Consider the following 26,525-nt stretch of genomic DNA (forward strand, 5'->3'; position numbering starts at 1 on the left):
TGCATTTTGGTTCAATCCCTGCTCCTCCTCTTCATCCGAAGAGGAGGAGGAAAGCCGTTACAGAACCAGCCACCAATCCAGAACCAAGCAGCATAAGTTCGAGCAGTGGAACACGAAACAGGAATGGACATGGGAGGACGTATTAGACGGCAAGGGTTGCTACACATGGGAGGAGATCCTGGCTGGAAGGGATCGCCTCCCATGGGAACAGCTGGAGGCACTGAGGAGAGCAGAGGCAACCGGAAGGCTAGCGAGGAAGCCCTAGAAGAAACCCCAAAAATTTCTTGGGGGGGGGGGGGGGGGGGGGGGGCTAAGAGGTAGTGGGCCAAGGGCAGGTAGGAGACCTGCGCCCACTTCCCAGGCTAACCGTGGAGAGCGGGAGTACGGGTAGACACCGTGTTACGCAGTAGAGCGCACGGTGTCTCCTGTACGTGTTTATAGCCCGGTGCGGGTTATTCCACCTCCCCGCACTGGTAGGGCTAGATTGAGCGTTGAGCCGGATGTCATGAAGCCGGCCCTACATATCTGGCCACCAGTACGTCTCCTCGGGCCGGCTTACATAGCACCAGCCTTACGCATGGTGTCCCCGGTTCGCCTACATAGCTCGGTGCGGGGCGACAGGGAGCATTCAACCAGGTAAGGTTGGGCAGGCTCAATGCTCAAGGGAGCCAGTACGCCTGCACTGTCCGGTATTTCCGGCGCCACCTTCCCGCACCAGCCCAGTACCACCAGTGCCTACACCACGCACCAGGCTTCCAGTGCGTTTTCAGAGCCCTGTTCCTCCTCCACGCACTCTTCCTATGGTGCGTGTCTCCAGCTCAGTGCTTCCAGTTCCGGCACCACGCACTAAGCCTCTTGTGCGTCTCCAGAGCCCTGTACGCACTGTTCCTTCTCCCCGTACTCGTCCTGATGTGCGTGCCCTCAGCCCGGTGCCACCAGTGCTGGTACCATGCACCAGGCTTATAGTACGTTTTGAGAGTCCAGTGTGCCCTGTCCCTGCTCCCCGCACTAGCCTTGAAGTGCGTGTCTCCAGTCCGGTGCCTCCAGTTCCGGCACCACGCACCAGGCCTACAGTGCGTCTCATCCGGCCAGAGCCATCCGTCTCACCAGCGCCATCTGAGCCATCCGTCTCCCCAGCGTCATCTGAGCCATCTGTCTCCCCAGCGCCGTCTGAGCCATCCGTCTCCCCAGCGCCGTCTGAGCCATCCGTCTCCCCAGCGCCGTCTGAGCCATCCGTCTGCCCAGTGCAGTCTGAGCCATCCGTCTGTCCCGAGCCATTAGAGCCGCCCGTCTGTCCCGAGCCGTTAGAGCCGTTAGTCAGTCAGGAGCCGCTAGAGCCATTTGTCAGTCAGGATCTGCCAGAGCCGCCAACCAGACAGGATCTGCCAGAGCCGCCAACCAGACAGGATCTGCCAGAGCCGCCAACCAGACTGGATCTGCCAGAGCCGCCAACCAGACTGGATCTGCCAGAGCCGCCAACCAGACTGGATCTGCCAGAGCCGGCAACCAGACAGAATCTGCCAGAGCCGCCAGCCAGCCATGAGCGTCCAGAGCCGTCAGCCAGCCATGAACGTCCAGAGCCGTCAGCCAGCCATGAGCGTCCAGAGCCGTCAGCCAGCCATGAGCGTCCAGAGCTGTCAGCCAGTCATGAGCTCCTCGGATGAAGAGGAGGAGGAAAGCCGTTACAGGCGGTCCTCATGAGAGCCAGTTTCATCATAGCGCTTGATGGTTTTTGCGATTGCACTTGAAGAAACTTTAAAAGTTCTATATATTTTCTGGAATGACTGACATTCATGTCTTAAAGTAATGATGGACTGTCGTTTTTGCTTATAAGAGCTGTTCTTGCCATAATATGGACTTGGTCTTTTACCAAATAGAGCTATCTTCTGTATACCACCACTACCTTGTCACAACACAACTGATTGGCTCAAACTTATTAAGAAGGAAAGAAATTCCACTAATACATTTTTATCAAGGCACACCTGTTAATTGAAATTAATTCCAGGTGACTACCTCATGAAACTGGTTGAGAGAATGCCAAGACTGTGCAAAGTTGTCATCAAGGCAAACGGTGGCTACTTTGAAGACTCTAAAATTTAAAATATATTTTGATTTGTTTAACACTGTTTTGGTTAATACATGATTCCATGTGTTATTTTATAGTTTTGATGTCTTCACTATTATTCTACAATGTAGAAAATAGTAAAAATACAAAAAAACCTGGATTGATTAGGTGTTCGAAACATTTGACTGGTCCTGTAAATGGAACTGATACTACAGCACAACAGGATTGGAGAAAGATACTGTAAATAGGTTTACGACATACCACATTCATACCTGTACATTTTCCTCTTACTTTCGCCCACTTTTTTGCTTATCTGCTTTCGAAGGTGATCAGATTATCAAGTGGCACTCTGGCACCATTAACTGACATGATCTGGCTGCCAAAAATATCTTCTGAATATCAACATCACTGGAGTTGAAAATTAGTAAACAGCCCAGAGGGGAAAAATAGAGACACAGTACATACTGACATAGAACAGCATAACTCAAACACATGCCCTGTCATTCTCCAGCTGTTACTGTTGTTAATGAATTACCACGAAACCAATGACAACACTTCATGACTTCATCTTCTCCCTCTAAGAGTAAAAGCATAGCGCTTTCTGTGATATGATCTACAGGCAGACACCGTGCTCTGATTCTTGTCATTCTGAAATAACAATAATAATATACCATTTAGCAGACACTTTTATCCAAAGCGATTTATAGGCATGCGTGCATAAAGCCACAGTGGGAATCAAATTAGCCCTTGGCATTGTAAGCATCATGCTCTACCAACTGAGCCACATGCGACACATGTAGGTAAGGGCCGGCGTCAAAAATGAATCAATTGGATGGGCATTTGATTTATATAGGCGGCCCGTTTATTTCACACATTTTTGTCACAAATGTTGTTAATGGGTGTTATAATAAAGACCATAGGCAGCTCAGGAGTTTCATGTTTGGGGAAGCTTACAATTGATTCTACCATTTCTACCTATCTGCGTACCATTTATGATTATTTTTCTATGCACATGTTTGTGGAAGTTTAATTTCAATAATAACTTTTTCGTTTCTTAAAACTATTGTCACGTGGTTAAAATTATAAAAGTAAAAATTCCACTAATGCAAGACCACCAGCCTTTTACATATGGACATATTGATACACTATTGGCGGCTAAAGAAATTAGCTCATGTGTCACGCCCTGACCTTTGAGATCCTTTAATTCTCTATTTTTGTTAGGTCAGGATGTGACTAGGGTTGGCAATCTAGTTTTCCTATTTCTTTGTTTGGCCTGGTATGGTTCCCAATCAGAGGCAGCTGTCTATCGTTGTCTCAGACCTTAGTTTGTGGGATCTTGATTTTGTATAGTTGCTGTGTAGCCTGCAGAACTTGATGTTCGTTTTGTATTTTGTTGTTTTTCGGTGTTAATTTAAATAAAAGTAAGATGTTCGCCTACCACGCTGCACCTTGGTCTCCTCATTCAAACAACGAGCGTAACAGCATGGAACTCAGAGATAGCATATAGGCCAATGCAGCGGTATGCCTAAAATTGATATCATCAACTAAGTTAAATACATAGACCTAAAGCCGACATATAAAAACAGTCTAAAATATCTTGATGAAAATTCTATTTTTTTCAATCGCAAGAATCTCTCTACTCTGCCTGTCTGTCTCCCTTTCTATCTGTCTTGATTTGAGCTATCTCTAGTGAAGTGCAACATTGTATCAACTCAGCAGGTTGGCGTGCTCAGGGGCACGCGCTCCCTCAACATTATCAGGACAGAGAAACCACACACATGCTCATTGCTCACGTGGAGCACTCCAAACAAAAGACAATGATAACATTTACAAAACGCCTAAAGGGTGGTTATGAACAATGTTCCCTCTAAGCTGTGAGCGTGCCCGGGCGCTCATCTCCCCTGGACTGCCACAGAGAAGCACGAGATTTAACTTTCTAGTTAACACTATCAACGTTTCCCTCCACTGTGGGAATTGCCAGTGTTTGCCACTTTCAATGCAACATACCAAAACAAAACGAACTATGCAAGATTTAGTACGCAAAACAAACTATGAAAGAGATTTGCTTGCAAGCTTCTATTGCATTGACGGGCTCATTGACAGGCTCAGCCTGTATTCTACAGACCAGTGCGGCACAACCAATCAGAGCTGCAGTATCCCTATATGCAAATAGACTGTTGCCATTTATGGATCTGTGCCATTCCTTTGAAATGGACTGTGTTTACATCATGAGTGGTTGGGAGTAGATGCGCTTGTTTGAGAACAAGGTGAGAGCTGCAAGTAGCCACGCGTGCATGTGTTCACATTCTTTTCTAATAAATGAGTTATTAGCCCAGTTATAGCTAATTTCTTAGTTACAATCTTGTCTCATCGCTGCAACTCCCGTTCGGATTCGGGAGAGGCGATGGTCGAGAGCCACGCGTCCCCCGAAACACAACCCAACCAAGCCTTCTTTACACAATGCCCACTTATCCCGGAAGCCAGCCGCACCAATGTTTCAGAGGAAACACCGTACACCTGGCTACAGTGTCAGCATGCACTGCGCCCGGACCGCCACAGGAGTCGCTATGGGCCAATTGTGCGCCGCCCCATGGGTCTCCCGGTCGAGGCCGGCTGCGACAGAGCCTGGACTCGAACCCAAAATCTCTAGTGGCACAGCTAACACTGCGATGCTGTGCCTTAGATCACTGCGCCACTTGGGAGGCCCCCAGTTATAGATAATTTCTAGTCAGCAATGGGGGAGTGGTTGCTTCCTACAAGAGCACAAAATGTGTGCATTTCTTACCATCTTTGAAAAGCCAGTCAGGTAAAGAGCTTTTTTTCTGTCTTAAAGAGGCAGTGTTGTATATTGAAACAGGCTCGAATAAGCGAAGTAGCCAATAAGCAGAGGGTAGCATTATTCCTCTGATTCTCTGTAATAATGGTATGGGAATAATAATTAACTTTATTTTGTAAAAAGGTTTCTTGCATCAAACAACACATCTTCAGTCACCTTGTCTGAAGGACAATTGGATAAACAGGTTAATGTCAAGTCTCACAGAATGTAGGCCTACACTGAACGCCACACATTGACTGCTATTGTAGGCTGTGGGTTGTGGGTGATTGTCTATGTGTTAGTTGCTTGTGTCTGCACTGTTATTTATAGCGTCACGTTCGTTTTGTTGTTTTGTATTAGTTTGGTTAGTGTTTCTTCTTAAATAAATAGAAGAATGTATTCACTTCACGCTGCGCCTTGGTCCTCCTCTCTTCCACATTACGACGAACGTGACAGTCAGGTCTGCTGAGTGCAAACTTTTACATTGTGAAGATTCTGTTCAACTTCCGGCACATGTTTATTGTGAATACTGAGGCTGTAAACGCTTTAAGTTACAGTTCTAACAGTGGCCAAGTAGGCTACTGTGGCTATTTAATCATAATGTAGGCCTATCAGAGTGGCCTACCATCAAAAACAATGGAGAAAATGCATCCCATAACATTTTAACATGGAAATAGCTGTTCTATCATTCAGCCTACAATAGCAGTCAATGTGTGGTGTTCAGTGTAGGCCTACATTCCGTACCCAAATATGGTTCCCAATCAGAGACAATGACTAACACCTGCCTCTGATTGAGAACCATATCAGGCCAAACACAGAAACAGACAAACTAGACATACAACATAGAATGCCCACTCAGATCACACCATGACCAAACAAAACATATAAATATACAAAGCAAACTATGGTCAGGGCGTGACACTGACATTTGTTCAGTGCCGATATTCCTTTCAGATAACACTGGTTATGAAATAAACCAAAATGTATTTCTCACAAGTGTAGCAGGTTGGGAACTCCAAGAATGAGAACGGTAAATGAGTAATACATGCATTAAGAGAAATGTATAGAACCAAATGACAGGGATTGTCACGACTCCGACCGAAGGTGACTCCCCTTCCCGTTCGGGTGGCGCTCGGCGGTCGTCGTCGCCGGCCTACTAGCTGCCACTGACTCTTTTTCCTCCCCCTCCTTATGTGTTTATTTGTTACACCTGTGTTGAGGTGATTATAATTAGTTGGGCTTTATTAGTCAGCCAGCCCGTACGTTTCTTTGTGCGGGATTGATCAGTTGTACATTGGTATCGGGAGTAGACGAACGTATTGTTTGTTTCGTTCATAGAGTGTATTTGGACTGGGTTTTTGTCCCCTGTGTATGGGACATTTGTTTGTTAGACCCAGTGTTTTCGTGGGGACATTGTTTACCGTGTGTGCATTAAAAGCACTATATTGAACTCTCTGTTGTTCCTGCGCCTGACTTCACACCCCCGACACCCAGAGTGTTACAGGGATTAATGGTACATTTACTAGGCCTACTGGTTACCTATGTAATGGGGAATTTATTTTAAAAAATACAGAAGCAAAGGGAAAACAATTCTCACAATGAAACAATGAATGTGCAAGAATTGGCAGGAGACAGCAGAGCACATTCTGGAGAGCTGAGTGCATGGTTTCGGGAGAGAGATGCCCTTATCTTTGCCACACACCCCTCCTTCTTCTTGTCTCAACATTTGAAATTATACTCAAGACACATTATCGTCACACATTTGAGATGCTTTTCACTGACAGCCTTAACTCAATAATCAGTTAGGCCTACAGCCATGCGCGTTGCCCAAATTGCTAGCTTCCCAAATAGGCATAGGCACTTTTTGAAACAATCCACAGCATTTAAAAAAAAAATAAGCTAATGATCCTCTGTGGCTAAGTACAGCTCTCTGGTAAAGTATTTTGAATAATTTTATTTAGAAAGGAGTAATTGAAAAATTTGGCCGAAACATCAGTTTACTTCAGGGGAAGCCAGCATCCAAACTGTACACTGTGCACTCGTTTAATTTGCAAGTGGCTGAAAACAGAGATCTGTATATAATGAGGAAATGCTCATGTCTCCACCCGAACAATGCGAGTCATTGTCCCATGGCAGGAATGCAGGCGACAAGCTTAGGTCGGCCTATTATGCCCATTAAAACGCATTGGGTTTACGTGTACATTATTATGCAGTAAATTACTGCATGCTGGTCCAGCCGCCCAGAGGGGCTCGCTTGTAGGTGTGCCAGCAGCATATAGCAGCACGTTCGATTGTGCGTCAAGAATTCAGCATAGCAAGTATGTATGAAGGTCTGTTTATTAAATGGGTAAATAGTTTAATCCATTCCCCGTTTAATGAATATATTCACAGGTTGTCACGCCCTGACCTTAGTTATCTTTGTTTTCTTTGTTATTATTTTGGTTAGGTCAGGGCGTGACAAGGGTGATTAATGTGTTTTCTTGTCTAGGGTTTTTGTATGTTTATGGGGGTGTTTCTAGTCTAGGTGTTATTTATGTCCATGGTTACCTAGATTGGTTCTCAATTAGAGGCAGCTGTTGATCGTTGTCTCTGATTGGGAACCATATTTAGGCAGCCATAGTCCTTGGATATTTTGTGGGTTATTGTCTATGTTTTCAGTCTTTGTGTGTCTGCACCAGATAGAACTGTTTTGGTTTTCACTTTGTTGTTTTTGTATTTTGAGTTGTTCACTTTCATTAAATAAGATGAACAATTACCACGCTGCGCATTGGTCCTCCGATCCTTCAAACTTCTCTTCCTCAGACGAGGAGGAAGACGACAGCCGTTACACAGGTAAATAGTTATACGCTCTAAACCGCTCTGGTGACGAAAAACGTTGATGCCCTGTCTCCAATAATCCACATGGCTGGGAGAACCTATTCAAATAAGTAAATACATTTTGAAAATGTAAAAAATAAAAATAATAATAATAATTACTAGCTAGCTAGCTACAGTGCAGGCTAACTCAAATGAGCTGCTAACGTAGCTAGCTAGCCAACTTTACATACTGTATAGATAGCTAGCTAAGTCAATTAAATACCTAACTTCATATTAGCTAGCTATCTTGATTTATTTATCATTGTAAATTAAAAACACAAACTCCAATTGCATTTGTAGGTAGCTAGCAAACAGCCATGGAAGAGGGTGAAAAGATAGCAGCTCCATCTGTCAAAGAAGGGAGAGAGCAGGCTGTTCTGGATAGGGAAGGTACTTTTGTGTAGTTCCAGTCCCTATAAAGAAAAACTGAGGACATGAATATAATGAATAATATGAATATAATGAAGCCTGTTCCTTGTGATGTTTTCTGTCCTCAGATACAGAGAGCAGTGAAAGCCTGTCTGCAGATGGAGAGGTCCCAATGAAGAGCAATGGTTCTCAGTCCTGGTCCTGGGTCTCAAAGGGGTGCACATTTCTGGTTTAGCCTCAGCACTACACAGCTGATTGAAATTATAAATTCATCATCAAGCTTCAACTAGTATTTATGTATTAATTTGTGATGATATCCTTGATATGATCCTGCTGTTGTCACATGCTAAACAGTTGTTCACATGCATCAATCTATCCAATGCTATCATGATTTGTTATAAAACATGTCATATATTAGTAATCCACAATTACCTGGTGATGTAAAAGTCAAAACAATTACATTATCTTCCATATTCCTACACATACCTTGCAACTGCGCGGTTGGGTGCATTGTCACAAGTGTGACCAGGGCCATCTGAGACTATCTCATGGGGCAATTCAGTTGTGTGTGAAGGCTACCTGTGCCCTGCATAACTACATTAGGATGGACACGAGCACCCGGAGGGGACCTGCAGCTCTCCACCGTGTACCGAAGGAGAGGTCTGCTGCTCTGCAGGATATTGCACAGATGGGGGCCAACAACGCCGGATGGGAGGCAATCTGTGTGCAGGAGATCTTCTTTACCTCCTACTTCTTCTTTGTTCCCTGGCAACCCCTTGTGCCATAGAATACACCATGCACAACCAAAGGCTCTTTTAAGAGCCATCCACATTGCAATAAGAGTATTCTTCCATTTACTTAGCAATGTCAAATGCAGTTATTCAATTCCTAGTTTCTCTCCCTTTGATTTCTACTTCTCAGGCGAGGGTGCTGTTTAGGTAAGGGTGATGTCTGTACAAAAACAAAACAGGTTATTTTAAGAGAGTCACTCATATTGAAAAAATGTAGAACAATTAAACAACTTATAACCCACACCTACACACATGTGTATCAATCTGATGGAAGGATTGTGTTGTGCAGTAAAGCAGGCTCAGGTGTATAACTGTGGCTCCTTCCACCTTCAAAGAATAAAGAGGACCCAACCATGGAGAATAGTAAGACACTTTGTTATTTCTATTTACATAACTACGCTATATTTTTTGTCCTCATGTGTCTGTGCATGTTTCTCAGTATAAAGTACTCTGCAGTCAGCTAGTGTGGACACCAGGTGAGGCCACACACACAGACTCCTGTTGAACACTCTCTTTAATTAAGTACTTTATTTTCTCAATAACAGTCTCTCTCCTTCACTTCATCCCTTTCCCTCAATCCTATAGTTTACAGTGCCTTCAGAAAGTATTCAAACCCCTTGACTTTTTCAACATTTTGTTACGTTACAGCCTTAATCTAAAATGGATAACTTTTTTTTAAACTCAGCAATCTACACACAATACACACAATGACAAAGTGAAAACAGGACTTTAAACATTTTTGCAAATGTATTAAAAATAGAAAACATAAATACTTTATTTACATAACTATTCAGACCCTTTGCTATGAGACTCGAAATTGAGCTCAGGTGCATCCTGTTTCCATTGATCATCCTTTCTACAATTTGATTGGAGTCTATCTGTGATACATTCAATTGATTGGACATGACACACACCTGTCTATATAAAGTCCCACATTTGACAGTGCATGTCAGAGCAAAAACCAAGCCAAGAGGTTGATGGAATTGTCCATAGAGCACAGAGACAGGATTGTGTCGAGGCACATCTCTGGGGAAGTGTACCAAAACATTTCTGCAGCATTGAAGGTCCCCAAGAACACAGTGGCCTCCATCATTCTTAAATGGAAGAAGTTTGGAACCACCAACTCGGCCAAACTGAACAGTCGGGGGAGAAGGGCCTTGCTCAGGGAGGTGACCAAGAACCCGATGGTCACTCTGAAAAAGCTTCTCTGTGGCACTCCGCCAATCAAGCCTTTATGGTAGAGTGGCCAGATGGAAGCCACTCCTCAGTAAAAGGCATGTGACAGTTTGCCAAAAGGCATCTAAAGACTCTCAGACCATGAGAAACAATATTATCTGGTCTGATGAAACCAAAATTAAACTCTTTGGCCTGAATCCCAAGCGTCACACCTGTTGGAAACCTGGCACCATCTCTACGGTGAAGCATGGTGGTGGCAGCATCATGCTGTGGGGATGTTTTTCAGCGGCAGGGACTGGGAGACTAGACACGATCAAGGGAAATATGAATGGAGCAAAGTACAGAGAGATCCTTTATGAAAACCTGCTCCAGAGCACTCGGAACTTCAGACTGGGGCGAAGGTTCACCTTCCAACAGGACAATGACCCTAAGCACAGAGCCAAGACAACGCAGGATTGGCTTCAGGACAAGTCTCTGAATGTGCTTGAGTGGCCCAGCCAGAGCCCTGACTTGAACCCGATTGATAATCTCTGGAGAGACCTGAAAATAGCTGTGCATCAACTCTACCCATCCAATTTGACAGAGCTTGAGAGGATCTGCAGAGAAGAATGGGAGAAACTCCCCAAATACAGGTGTGCCAAGCTTGTAGCGTCATACCCAAGAAGAGTCGAGGCTGTAATCGCTGCCAAAGGTGCTTCAACAAAGTATTTAGTAAAGGGTCTGAATTCTTATGTAAATGTGATATTTCAGCACTGTATATCAGCTGTGTTGGTGAACCCCTCCCGCATCTGAACTGGCTACATAGAGTGCAGAACATGATCAGACATGAGAGATCACTTGGTTGGGTCAACAGGAAGTATTATTTAAAAGATGCTTTACTTTGAAATACAGATAGAGATGTAGTAGTCCCAGAGTTAATAATCCAAGGTCCGTTTTGCATTTCACCTCCTGATAATTATGATGACTGACAGTGCTAGAATAAAAATAACACAAGGCTTAATCATGCTCTCTCTCTCTCCATATGTCTCATCTTTAGCTGTGTTTCAATAAGAGAGAGGATGCCAACCCCCAGTCCCGTCATCACCACCTCACCTGCTCTTAAGAAAGCCCGCGGGCCAACTGGGGGCCCAAGGCTGGATAGGAGACACTATTACCAAGGGGCAGGGCTACCGACGTTAAGGCTAATCAGAAGATGGTGCTGGCTAAGCTAAAACTGGTGAGTGTAGAGAGTATAGGGATATTGTTATCCACGTCGGCACCAACAATGTTAGGATGAAACAGTCAGAGGTCACCAAGCGCAACATAGCTTCAGCGTGTAAATCAGCTAGAAAGATGTGTCGGCATTGAATAAGTGTCTCTGGCCCCTCCCACTTAGGGGGAGTGATGAGCTCTACAGCAGAGTCTCACAACTCAATCACTGGTTGAAAACTGTGTTCTGCCCCTCCCAAAATATAGAATTTGTAGATAATTCACATGGAAAAGTCCACAGAGCCACTCCAAAAGGCTTTCGGAGCCATCATTGACTCAGTGAGTTTTATCCAACATGTCTCCGGACCTACTTACTGCCACAGTCATACTCTGGACCTAGTTTTGTCCCATGGAATAAATGTTGTGGATCTTAATGTTTTTCCTCATAATCCTGGACTATCGGACCACCATTTTATTACGTTTTCAATCACAACAAATAATCTGCTCAGACCCCAACCAAGGAGCATCAAAAGTCATGCTCCAGCATTCCCAAGAGAGGATGGCTTTCACTTCAGCAGTAATAAATTCATGAACTTCTTTGAGGAAAAGATCATGATCATTAGAAAGCAAATTATGGACTCCTCTTTAAATCTGTGTATTCCTCTAAAGCTCAGGTGTCCTGAGTCTGCACAACTCTGCCAGGACCTAGGATCAAGGGAGACACTCAAGTGTTTTAGTACTATATCTCTTGACACAATGATGAAAATAATCATGGTCTCTAAACCTTCAAGCTGCATACTGGACCCTATTCCAACTAAACGACTGAAAGAGCTGCTTCCTGTGCTTAGCCCTCCTATGTTGAACATAATAAATGGCTCTCTATCCACCGGATGTGTACCAAACTCACTTAAAGTGGCAGTAATAAAGCCTCTCTTGAAAAAGCCAAACCTTGACCCAGAAAATATAAAAACTATCGGCCTATATCGAATCTCCCATTCCTCTCAATCTTTGGGGAAAAAGTGCCTTCCTGAAGACAAACAATGTATACGAAATGCTTGTCTGGTTTTAGACCCATCATAGCACTGAGACTGCACTTGTGAAGGTGGTAAATTACCTGTTAACTTCTCTAGGATAGGGGGCAGCATTTTCACTTTTGGATAAATAGCGTGCCCAATTTCAACTTCCTTCTACTCATCCCCAGAATATAAGATATGCATATTATTAGTAGATTTGGATAGAAAACACTCTGAAGTTTCTAAAACTGTTTGAATCATGTCTGTGAGTATAACAGAACTTATGTAGCAGGCAAAACCCTGAGGACTAACCATTCAGATTTTTCTTTTTTTTAGGTCACTGCCTGTTCAATGAGTTTTCATTGGGATACTAGATTTCTAAGGGACTTGTTTGCAGTTCCCACCGCTTCCACTGGATGTCACCAGTCTTTGGAAATTGGTTGAGGTTATTCCTTTGTGCAATGAAGAAGTACGGCCATCTTGAATCAGTGTAACGTTATGTGTACTGTTTGAGTTGAGTTGCGCAAGACTAGAAAAGTAGTATTAGTTTGTTGTCTTCCTGTATTGAAAACAGATAGACCCGTCTTCAATTTGATCGATTATTAACATTTAAAAATACCCTAAGTTGTATTACAAAAGTAGTTTGAAATGTTTTGGCAAAGTTTACACGTAACTTTTGAGATATTTTGTATTGACGTTGCACAAATTGGAAGCAGTTTTTTTCTGGATCAAACGCGCCAAATAAATGGACATTTTGGATATATATGGACGGAATTAATTGAACAAAAGGACCATTTGTGATGTTTATGGGACATATTGGAGTGCCAACAAAAGAAGCTTGTCAAAGGTAAGGCATGATTTATATTTTATTTCTGCGTTTTGTGTTGCGCCTGCAGGGTTGAAATATGCTACACTCTATTTGTTTACTGTAGTGCTATCATCAGATAATAGCATGTTATGCTTTCGCCAAAAATACTTTTTGAAATCTGGCATGTTGGCTGGATTCACAACGAGTGTAGCTTTAATTTGGTATCTTACATGTGTGATTTAATGAAAGTTTGATGTTAATATCATTTTATTTGAATTTGGCGCTCTGCAAGCATTCCACATATCCCAGAGAGACCGAGGATTGCATCTGTCCTCGTGCTCCTAGACCTTAGTGCTGCTTTTGATACCTTCAATCACCACATTCTTTTGGAGAGATTGGAAACCCAAATTGGTCTACACGGACAAGTTCTGGCCTGGTTTAGATCTTATCTGTCGGAAAGATATCAGTTTGACTCTGTGAATGGTTTGTCCTCTGACAAATCAACTGTACATTTCGGTGTTCCTCAAGGTTCCGTTTTAGGACCACAATTGTTTACACTATATATTTTACCTCTTGGGGATGTCATTTGAAAACATAATGTTAACTTTCACTGCAATGCGGATGACACAAAGCTGTACATTTCAATGAAACATGGTGAAGCCCCAAAATTGCCCTCGCTGGAAGCCTGTGTTTCAGACATAAGGAAGTGGATGGCTGCAAACTTTCTACTTTTAAACTCTGACAAAACAGAGATGCTTGTTCTAGGTCCCAAGAAACAAAGAGATCTTCTGTTGAATCTGATAATTCATCTTGATGATTGTACAGTCGTCTCAAATAAAACTATGAAGGACCTCGGCGTTACTCTGGACCCTGATCTCTCTTTTGACGAACATATTGTCATGACTTCCGCCGAAGTCGGGTCCTCTCCTTGTTCGGGCGGCACTCGGCGGTCGGCGTCGCCGGTCTTCTAGCCATCATCGATCCACTTTTCATTTTCCATTTGTTTTGTCTTGTTTTCCTCGCACCTGGTTTCAATCCCCTCAATCACTTGTTGTGTATTTAACCCTCTGTTCCCCCCCATGTCTTTGTGTGGGATTGTTTATTGTTTCATGTATGCGCACGTTAGACTGGTTGCGCTGGGTAATGTCAACCCGTATTGTATTTCGTGATCGTTGTGCCGTGTTTTTGGTTGGCCTAAATAAAAGGCTCTGTTTGCTACCCAATATCTGATCTCCTGCGCCTTAATCCCTTACAGCCATTTACGCATACCTAACACATATCAAGATTGTTTCAAGGACAGCTTTTTTCCATCTGCGTAACATTGCAAAAATCAGACATTTTATGTCCAAAATTGATGCAGAAAAATGTATCCATGCTTTTGTTACTTCTAGGTTAGATTACTGCAATGCTCTACTTTCCGGCTACCCGGATAAAGCACTAAATAAACTTCAGTTAGTGCTAAATACGGCTGCTAGAATCCTGACTAGAACAAAAAAAATGGCTCATATTACTCCAGTGCTAGCCTCCCTACACTGGCTTCCTGTTAAGGTGAGGGCTGATTTCAAGGTTTTACTGCTAACCTACAAAGTATTACATGGGCTTGCTCCTACCTATCTTTACGATTTGGTCCTGCCGTACATACCTACACGTACGCTACGGTCACAAGACGCAGGCCTCCTAATTGTTCCTAGAATTTCTAAGCAAACAGCTGGAGGCAGGGCTTTCTCCTACAGAGCTCCATTTTTATGGAATGGTCTGCCTCCCCTTTTGTGAGAGACGTAGACTCGGTCTCAACCTTTAAGTCTTTATTGAAGACTCATCTCTTCAGTAGGTCCTATGATTGAGTGTAGTCTGGCCCAGGAGTGTAAAGGTGAATGGAAAGGCACTGGAGCAACGAACCGCCCTTGCTGTCTCTGCCTAGCCGGTTCCCCTCTCTCCACTGGGATTGTCTGCCTCTAAACCTATTACATAGGCCGAGTCACTGGCTTACTGGTGCTCTTCCATGCCGTCCCTAGGAGGGGTGCATCACTTGAGGGGGTTGAGTCACTGACGTGGTCTTCCTGTCTGGGTTGGCGCCCCCCCTTGGGTTGTGCCGTGGCGGAGATCTTTGTGGGCTATACCTGGATATCTGGAGCCTTGTCTCAGGATGGTGAGTTGGTGGTTGAAGACATCCCTCTAGTGTTGTGGGGGCTGTGCTTTGCCAAAGTGTGTGGGGTTATATCCTGCCTGTTTGGCCCTGTTCGGGGGTATCATCGGATGTGGCCACAGTGTCTCCTGACCCCTCCTGTCTCAGCCTCCAGTATTTATGCTGCAGTAGTTTGTGTCGGGGGGCTAGGGTCAGTCTGTTATATCTGGAATATTTCTCCTGTCTTATCCAGTGTCCTATGTGAATTTAAGTATGCTCTCTCTAATTCTCTCTTTTATTCTTTCTTTCTTTCTCTCTCGGAGGACCTGAGCCCTAGGACCATGCCTCAGGACTACCTGGCATGATGACTCCTTGTTGTCCCCAGTCCACCTGGCCGTGCTGCTGCTCCAGTTTCAACTGTTCTGCCTGCGGCTATGGAACCCTGACCTGTTCACTGTGATTACTATTATTTGACCCTGCTGGTCATTTATGAACATTTGAACATCTTGGCCATGTTCTGTTATAATCTCCACCCGGCACAGCCAGAAGAGGACTGGCCACCCCTCATAGCCTGGTTCTATGTTTCTTCCTAGGTTTTGGCCTTTCTAGGGAGTTTTTCCTAGCCACCGTGCTTCTACACCTGCATTGCTTGCTGTTTGCAATTTTAGGCTGGGTTTCTGTACAACACTTTGATATATCAGCTGATGTAAGAAGGGCTATATAAATAAATTAGATTTATTATGTAATAGTGATGAACTGAGAAAATATTCAGTTTAGAGGCACTGTAATTCATTAATCATATGCTGTGCATTGAAGTACAGACTGAACTTGTATTTATAATATAATATTACAATTATAATATTTATAATGCATGTATTATGTATTTATAACACTTGGATAAATAACTTCTTTCAATAACGTGTTTCAAATTCTCTTCTGGTTGAAATGAACCTGTTTTAGAGTATTTACATGATGCATAGGAAGTGTAGGGTATTGTTTTTAAAATTCTGTTTCTATATATATAAATTACAAATCAGCCTTTAACTAGTTAAATCATGTTATTAGTCTATTGCATAGTTACAATGTGTAACCATTGAAGTCCGAGGATCAGGATTGGTAAACACTGTTGAAGTGTCTAATTGTAATACATACATGCAGACACAGCCTGATCATTCAAAGACTAGAGTTTGATTCTCCTGGTGTTGGATATGACTGAAAAAGAATGTCTCACAGACATTCATACCTGAACCGCATCTTTATTTGCCAAGGTAGAGTACATGATCTGTGAATATATCCAATGTACAGTCTACAATGTGGGGATCTCATGCTTGGTAATAACTACATGCATATACCACTTGAATCCTTGGCACAATAAAGTTCTATTATATTCTACTCAATCCACAGGCTTCATTGATGCCATTCAGAAGATTTTGAAGTCGATACAACTGGCTATGATAGCTGAGAATCATAGCTAGGTTCTGAACTAATATTTATACCAAACGTTTTAGGGTCCATACCCAGATCGGTTACATAGCTAGCTACACATCCATAAGCATACAGGCATTTGTATCCTCATACAAAACAATAAGCAAGAAGATAGTTATCTGGCTACGTTACTTCAGCTGCATTGCATGGCAAATATCAGCAAGGCAAGCTTACAAAATTGTACATTCAATGTGTAGTAAATGCTTTAGCAAGCTAGATTCTTTAATTCCACAAGATGACAGCCTGGTTTGCTGGTTTTCTCAGGAGACCCTAAAACATTAAACACAAATTACAATTTCATACTGATGTCACAACTCCCATAAAGCTAGCTAGTTAGCTGGCTAATGTTAGCTAACCTGCATATTCCTCTCAACTGTACATTTTTTACATGATTCGTTATGATGTTATAATTACTTACTTACATGCTTCCATCCTAGTATTTTCGTCGGCCATCTTCGATGAAGAAAGTCTCCAGCGTTTGGGCGCATAGCGTCGAATTCGTCATGGGAACCACTCAATATGATTGGTCAATACCCAACGGACCCCGCTGGTGATTTGCATAAAGGGAAATGCTGAACTTTTTCAACGCCTCCCATGCTACGTTAGCGCCGCCCAACGGTCCCCCACCCATTCCTCTTCTCACCGCTTTCCTTCTGTTGAAAATGAACGGGAAGCGGTGATTCACGGCGTGGCACCGCATGCTAGTGTACGCAAAGGGTTATTCAGGACAGATTTCTGTGAGAGTTTGCCTCTTCCTCTCTGCTAAAACTAGCGAGAAAAACAGCACAGCTCTGTCTTACTTTAGTAGCCCATGTATCTGATACTGTCTGGACAGAAAAAGTATGACATGCCATACTCCGTTTGTCCAGACAGCATCAGATACATGGTCTATACATACAGAGGCAGAGGGGCGCTGTTTACCACGCTCTGATGCTTTATCCGAGATTGATGCATCTTTCTGTCCGCGTGCTTCTCGGTCAAATAAATTATCAATAATTCTATATTTAATTTGGACGGCAAGGAGGTACGGTAGCGCGGTCCAGGCACCCTAGGGCCTGCTAATAACGCAGGCCCTGCCATAGGTCAGGTTGCATTGCCATGCGACTTTTTCTGTACTCTCTTGTTCTGCTACGATGAGATCTATAGTCAAATGGATTTATCCCATTGCCTGCTCTGCTGTGTCTTTTGGTTTTCATCTATGTCTTTGAATCCGTGACAGCTGGATAGACTATATACAGTACACCCCCATACTTAAACCAGGTCTGCCTAACTGTAGATGCAAATATTAGGATTCTGAACTCTAAAATGAGCCTGAGAGACACAGCGTAACAGTGTTCTCTTCTATCAGTCACTGTGGCTGTGCCCCATTAGAGCGATGGATTGAGACATCTTCAAATGTAATTATGGAGGAGCTAAATGTGATCTCAGACCAAGGTCTTGACGCAAATTGAGCCTCTTTTTCAGAATCTCCTGCTAAACAGATTGTAGATCTCATTAATCCTGGTAATATTTGTTTTTCTTCAGTTTTGCAGCATTTTAACATCATTAACATACTAAGAACAATTTTGACATTTTGGAAATATATACAGATGCAGACCCAGAAGGCAGATGGTTCGAGTCTCAGAGATGTATTATATACAAGGGGTAGGCAAATGGCAGGTCCAGGACAGGCAGAGATCAGTAATCCTAATAAGAGTCAGGCAGGTGTAGAACAGCAGGCAGGTTCAGGGTCAGGGCAGGCAAAAACAGGTCAGAACCGGGAGGAGTGAACACAAACTAGAGTGAAGGAAAACCACGCTGGGACGACTTGATGAGACAAGATGACCTGGCAACAGACAGAAAACGCAGGTATAAATACACAGGGGATAATGGGGAAAATTGGAGACACCTGGTGGGGGGGGGTGGAGACAAGCACAAGACAGGTGAAACAGATCAGGGTGTGACAGGAGGTACGTACTCAGTGGTGTTCTCAATTTGCTCTTGTTTGACAAAAAACTCCAGTGTCTACATGCTATTTTAGTAAGATTTTACTTGTGTTATGTCTTTTCACATAAGATATTTTTCAGAGCTGATCTAATTGGTCAAAATACCAAGTTGTGAAAAAAGTATCAGAATTGGGTTGCCTGTGTAAATGCAGCCTTATACATGGCAGACAAGGTGTGAACTGTGGCTAATTGCTCACGTCTCGTCAAAAGCCTTATGTTGTATTTGAATGCAAATCAGAAGTTGGTCTTCTTATGCATGATCTAAAAAAAACACCCAGCCCGTGGCAGCAAGACCAGCTTGTTCTCTGCATTTTCTCTGGCGGTGCTTTTCGACCAATGTGAGCGTTCTTTCGTGTGATCATACATGTGGGAGTGCCAGCACCCAATGTCTCTGTTGCTTCCATAGACGTGGGGGTTCAGTCAGTGGCACGATGAAGAAAGTGTGATTTACATCCATAAAACACCATAAGGCTTACAAGGATACCGTGGCAGTGACATGCGTCACCAATCTGATTCAATGTGCTAAAATGCATATAAAGTGAGAAGTTGTATTGAAGGGGGTGATCGAAGCCTCCTCCTCTCAAAGTTCTTGACTGGCCCTTTGATCAAGTACCTGATAGGTCAACGACCAAAACTCCTAAAAGAGGGGACAACATGCAACTCAAAGCCACAGTGATGTTTGTCTCCCATCACAGTCCCCTCCTCTCCATTTCCCATCTAGAAAGAAGACATTAAAAATAGGATTTTATTTAGCCTACAATAACTCCTAAAGTTAATATTTTCATTTCATAGAAGACTGTGTGAAATATTACATTTACAGACTTTCTTTTCATTGCTCTTGCCTTAAAAAGCTGGCATACTATGCTATAATAATAATAATAGTAATATTAATAATTGTGTTTGTAAGTAACAAAGTGCTTCACATCATAAAACAAAATAGAATTACTAACAAAGAAACAAAGACAGGAGGAAAGATAATGAATAAAGATAGTAAATTTCAAATCATACATTGAAATCATACTGTATATTAAAAGCATTAATTATAAAAGTGTATAAAAGTGTGTCTTTAGCAGGGATTTAAAAGGAGGCACAGAATCTGCAAACCAAATCTCCTCTGGCAATTTTCCATCATATATTTCCTTTTGTTTTCAACCAAGACTTTGGAATAGTCAACAATGCCCTGCCAGAGGATCTCAGGCTGCGTCATGGCTCTTAGGGAGAAATAAGAGCCGAGATATAGAATGGGGCTAGACTAGCCTAAAAGGTGACTAAGAACATTTTAAAATCTATTCTAGAAGTGACTGGTAGTGTAGAGAAGCAGAAATACAGTTGAAATCGAAAGCTTACATACACTTAGGTTTTAGTCATTAAAACTAGTTTTCCAACCACTCCACAAATTTCTTATTAACAAACTATAGTTTTGGCAAGTCGGTTAGGAAATCTACTTTGTGCATGACACAAGCAATTTTTCCAACAAATGTTTATTTCACTTAACGAAAAAACGAAACGAACACTATACAAAACAACAAAACAGACGACCGTGAAGCTATACAAACATAAGTGCTGACACTAAACACTTAGACACAGACAATTCCCCACAAACAGCTAAAGCCTATGGTTGCCTTAAATATGGCTCCCAATCAGAGACAACAATAACCAGCTGTCTCTAATTGAGACCCAATTCAGGCAACCATAGACTTTCCTAGAACCTACACTCAACCATAGACACAGCTAGACACATTCACTCAACACAAACCCATACACTACACCCAACACCCCCTTTACCATATAACCACCCTAGACACTACAAAAACACATACATTCCCCATGTCACACCCTGACCTAACTAAAATAATTAAGAAAACAAAGAATACTAAGGCCAGGGCGTGACAGTATCACAATTCCAGTGGGTCAGAAATTTACATACACTAAAGTGACTGTGTCTTTAAACAGCTTGGAAAATTCCAGAAAATTATGTCATAGCTTTAGAAGCGTCTGATAGGCTAGTTGACATCATTTGAGTCAATTGGAGGTGTACCTGTGGATGTATTTCAAGGCATACCTTCAAACTCAGAGCCTCTTTGCTTGACATCATGGGAAAATCAAAATAAATCAGCCAAGACCTCAGAAAAATAATTGTAGACCTCCACAAGTCTGGTTCATCATTGGGAGCAGTTTCCAAACGCCTGAAGGTACCACGTTCATATGTACAAACAATAGTACGCAAGTATAAACACCATGGGACCACGCAGCCGTCATACCGTTCAGGAAGGAGACGCGTTCTGTCTCCCAGAGATGAACGTACTTTGGTGCGAAAAGTGCAAATCAATCCCAGAACAACAGCAAAGGACCTTGTGAAGATGCTGGAGGAAACCGGTACAAAGTATCTATATTCACAGTAAAATGAGTCCTATATCAACATAACCTGAAAGGCCGCTCAGCAAGGAAGAAGCCACTGCTCCAAAACTGCCATCAGAAAGCCAGACCACGGTTTGCAATTGCACATGGGGACAAAGATTGTACTTTTTGGAGAAATGTCCTCTGGTCTGATGAAACATAAATAGAACTGTTTGGCCATAATGACCATCGTTATGTTTGGAGGAAAAAAGGGGATGCTTGCAAGCTGAAGAACACAATCCCAACCGTGCGGGTGTGCTTTGCTGCAGGAGGGACTGGTGCACTTCACAAAATAAAAGGCATCATGAGGCAGGAAAATTATGTGGATATATGGAAGCAACATCTCAGGAAATTAAAGCTTGGTCACAAATGGTTCTTCCAAATGGACAATGACCCCAAGCATACTTCCAAAGTTGTGGCAAAATGGCTTAAGGACAACAAAGTCAAGGTATTGCAGTGGCCATCACAAAGCCCTGACCTCAATCCCATAGTGAATTTGTGGGCAGAACTGAAAAAGTGTGTGCGAGCAAGGAGACCTACAAACCTGACTCAGTTACACCAGCTCTGTCAGGAGGAATGGGCCAAAATTCACCCAACTTATTGTGGGAAGCTTGTGGAAGGCTACCCGAAACGTTTGACCCAAGTTATACAATTTTAAGGCAATGCTACCAAATACTAATTGAGTGTATTCGACCACCCATCCGAAGGCAGAGCAGCAGGTGAGCTCCTCTATCATCTGAGGCAGGGGACGAGGAGTGCTCAGGAGTTCGCTTTGGAGTTTAGGACTTTGGCTGCCGGCGCTGGATGGAGCGACAGGGCCCTGATCGACCACTACCGTTGTAGTCTACGCGAGGACGTCTGTCGGGAACTGGCCTGTAGAGACACCACCCTCAACTTCGACCAGCTGGTGGATATGTCCATCAGGCTGGACAACATGCTGGCTACTCGGGGACGTCTAGATCGGGGTCTGGTTGTTTCATCCTCCCGCACTCTCTCTCCCGAACCTATGGAATTGGGAGGGATGGTGCGCAGGGAGACCGGAGGGGGTACCCGCTCGAGCACCATCTATGATCGCAGAGATCACACTGCTGATCGGTGCCGGGTTGGTTCCTCTGGGAATAGAGAAGGCAGGCAGGGCACTCTGGCATCACCCCAGGTGAGTAGGCACGATACTCATCCAGAGGCCTTTGCTGCACTTATGTTTGTCTCTGTCACTTTTCCGGATTTTCCCCTGCATTCCCAGTATAAGGCGCTAGTAGATTCAGGCGCGGCTGGGAATTTCATTAATAAAACTTTAGCTCATAGTTTAGGGATTCCTATTGTTTCTGTGGATATGCCTTTCCCTATTCATGCCTTAGATCACAGGTGTCAAACTCATTCCACGGAGGGCCGAGTGTCTGCGGGTTTTCACTCCTCCCGTGTACTTGATTGATGAATTAACATCACTAATTAGTTAGGAACTCCCCACACCTGGTTGTCTAGGGCTTTATTGAAAGGAAAAACCAAAAACCTGCAGACACTAGGCCCTCCGTGGAATGAGTTTGACACCCCTGCCTTAGATAGTCGACCAATAGGGTCAGGGTTTATCAGGGAGGTCACCGCACCTTTGTCTATGATAACGCAGGAGGGTCACAAGGAGAAGATTAGTCTTTTCCTTATTGATTCCCCTGCGTATTCTGTGGTGCTAGGCCTACCCTGGTTAACTACTCATAACCCCACTGTTTCTTGGCCACAGAGGGCTCTCACGGGGTGGTCGCGAGAGTGCTCAGGTAGGTGTGTAGGGGTTTCCGTTGGTGCTACTACGGTGGAAAGTCCAGACCAGGTTTCCACCGTGCGCATTCCCCCAGAATATGCCGATTTGGCACTCGCCTTCTGTAAAAAGAAGGCGACTCAATTACCACCCCATCGACAGGGGGATTGTGCGATAGATCTCCTGGTAGACGCTGCATATCCCAGGAGTCACGTGTATCCTCTGTCGCAAGCGGAGACAGTGGCTATGGATAATTATATCTCTGAATCCCCGCGTCAGGGGTTCATTCAGCCATCCATTTCACCCGCCTCTTCGAGTTTCTTTTTTGTGAAGAAGAAGGATGGCGGTTTACGCCCGTGCATTGATTATCGAGATCTCAATAAAATCACGGTGAAATATAGTTACCCGCTACCTTTGATCAATACAGTAATGGAGTCAATGCGCGGGGCCCGCTTCTTCACAAAATTGGATCTCAGGGGTGCGTACAATCTGGTGCGTATTAGGAGGGGTGATGAGTGGAAGACGGCATTTAGCACCACCTCAGGTCATTATGAGTACCTGGTCATGCCATATGGGTTGATGAATGCTCCATCAGTCTTCCAATCATTTGTAGATGAGATCTTCAGGGACCTGCACGGGCAGGGTGTAGTGGTGTATATCGATGATATTTTGATATACTCTGCTACACGCGCCGAGCATGTGTCCCTGGTGCGCAGGGTGCTTGGTCGCCTGTTGGAGCATGATCTATATGTCAAGGCTGAGAAATGCTTGTTCTTCCAACAATCCATCTCCTTCCTAGGGCATCAGATTTCCACTTCAGGAGTGGAAATGGAGAGCGACCGCATTACAGCCGTGCGTAATTGGCCGACTCCAACCACGGTAAAGGAGGTGCAGTGTTTTTTAGGGTTTGCCAATTACTACCGGAGATTTATCCGGGGTTTTGGTCAGGTTGCAGCTCCCATTACCTCACTGCTAAAGGGGGGACCGGTGCGCTTCCAGTGGTCGGCCGAGGCGAATAGGGCTTTTGGACAACTGAAGGCTCTGTTTACCTCGGCGCCTGTGTTGGCTCATCCGGATCCCTCTTTGCCATTCATAGTAGAGGTGGACGCATCCGAAGCTGGGATAGGAGCAGTGCTCTCTCAGCGTTCGGGTGTGCCACCGAAGCTTCGCCCCTGTGCTTTCTTTTCGAAGAAGCTCAGCCCGGCGGAGCGAAACTATGATGTGGGGGACCGAGAGCTGTTAGCTGTCGTAAAAGCCTTGAAGGTGTGGAGGCATTGGCTTGAGGGGGCTAATCACCCTTTTCTCATCTGGACTGACCACCGCAATCTGGAGTACATCCGGCAGGCGAAGAGACTAAATCCTCGCCAGGCAAGGTGGGCCATGTTTTTCACTCGTTTTGTGTTTACGCTTACTTACAGACCAGGCTCCCAGAACGTCAAGGCAGACGCATTGTCTCGACTGTATGACACAGAGGAGCGGCCCATGGATCCCACTCCCATACTCCCAGAGTCGTGTTTGGTGGCGCCAGTAGTGTGGGAGCTGGACGCGGACATTGAGCGGGCGTCACGTGCAGAGCCCTCTCCTCCTGAGTGTCCAGCTGGTCGTCTGTACGTTCCGTCTGCTGTCCGCGACCGATTGATTTATTGGGCTCACACATCACCCTCCTCTGGTCATCCTGGGATAGGTCGGACGATGCGCTGTCTTGATGGGAGGTACTGGTGGCCCACTTTAGCTAAGGACGTGAGGATTTATGTTTCCTCCTGTTCGGTGTGCGCCCAGTGCAAGGCTCCTAGACACCTGCCTAGAGGTAAGCTTCTACCTTTACCCGTTCCTCAACGGCCGTGGTCGCACCTGTCAGTGGATTTTTTGACTGATCTTCCACCTTCACAGGGTTACACCACGATCCTGGTCGTTGTGGATCGGTTCTCTAAGTCCTGTCGTCTTCTCCCTTTGCCCGGTCTCCCTACGGCCTTACAAACTGCGGAGGCCCTGTTTACACATGTTTTCCGGCACTATGGGGTGCCTGAGGATATAGTGTCTGATCGGGGTCCCCAGTTCACGTCAAGGGTCTGGAAGGCGTTCATGGAACGTCTGGGGATCTCGGTTAGTCTTACCTCAGGTTTTCACCCCGAGAGTAATGGGCAGGTGGAGAGAGTTAACCAGGTTGTGGGCAGGTTTCTGCGGTCCTATTGCCAGGACCGGCCGGGGGAGTGGGCGAAGTTCGTGCCCTGGGCAGAGATGGCCCAGAACTCGCTACGTCACTCCTCCACTAACCTTACCCCTTTTCAATGTGTATTAGGGTATCAGCCGGTTCTGGCTCCTTGGCATCAGAGTCAGACCGAAGCTCCTGCGGTGGACAATTGGTTTCGGCACGCTGAGGAAACCTGGGAGGCAGCCCACGTCCACCTTCAGCGTGCCATAAGGCGCCAGAAAATTGGCGCAGACCGTCGCCGCAGTGAGGCCCCGGTGTTTGTACCAGGGGACAGGGTCTGGCTCTCGACCCGAAACCTGCCCCTCCGCCTGCTCTGCCGGAAGCTGTGTCCGCGGTTTGTGGGGCCGTTTAAAGTCCTGAGGAGAGTGAACGAGGTATGTTATAGGTTACAACTGCCCACTAATTACCGTATTAACCCCTCGTTCCACGTGTCTCTTCTCAGGCCGGTGGTGGCTGGCCCGCTCCAGGATGCTGAAGTGCATGAAGTTCCTCCGCCTCCTCTAGACATCGAGGGGGTCCCGGCGTACTCTGTTCGTTCCATTTTGGATTCGAGACGTCGGGCGAGGGGCCTTCAGTACCTCGTGGACTGGGAGGGGTAAGGGCCGGAGGAGAGATGCTGGGTTCCGGTGGAGGACTTTTTAGATCCTTCCATGTTAAAAGAATTCCACCGCCTCCATCCGGATCGCCCTGCACCTCGCCCTCCGGGTCGTCCCCGAGGCCGGTGTCGACGCGCTGCTGGAGCCGCGCGTCGGGGGGGGGGGGGGGGTAATGTCACGACTTCTGCCGAAGTCGTTGCCTCTCCTTGTCCGGGCGGTGTTCGGCGGTCGACTTCACCGGCCTTTTAGCCATCATCGATCCATTTTTCATTTTCCATTGGTTTTGTCTTGTCTTCCCACACACCTGTTGTCAATCCCATTCATTACCTGTTGTGTATTTAACCCTCTGTTTCCCTTCATGTGTTTGTCAGAGATTGTTTTATGTCAAGTGTTGTTTATTGGTGTATAGGTGCGCGATGGGTCCTCGTACCCATTTTTATTTGATGTATGTATATTTCTCGTGTTTGGAGCATGTCATGGACATTTATTAAAAGTCTCCATCTACACTTCGTTTACTCTCCTGCGCCTGACTTCCCTGCCACCTATACACACGACGTTGACAACACCAAGGTTTCTGGCTGTAGGCTTTATATTGGTGGACAAATGACCAAGATTCTTTACAATCTGGATTCAGCCAGGTGGGGGCCAAATAAAACAACCTCTGATTTGTTATTATTGAGCTGGAAAAAATTGTCAGACATCCAACATTTGATGTCAGCAAGACAGTTGTGAAGGGTAGCTACGCTAGTTTTGTCACTGGGTCTCATTAGTAAATAAAGCTGTGTGTCATCCGCATAGCAGTGAAACTGAACGTTATGATTGCGGACGATGTCACCAAGGGGAAGCATGTATAGGGAAAATAGGATGGGGCCCAGAATTGACCCCTGAGGGACA

The sequence above is a fragment of the Salvelinus fontinalis genome, chromosome 13 (assembly GCF_029448725.1).
Source record: "Salvelinus fontinalis isolate EN_2023a chromosome 13, ASM2944872v1, whole genome shotgun sequence".
Classification (NCBI taxonomy): domain Eukaryota; kingdom Metazoa; phylum Chordata; class Actinopteri; order Salmoniformes; family Salmonidae; genus Salvelinus; species Salvelinus fontinalis.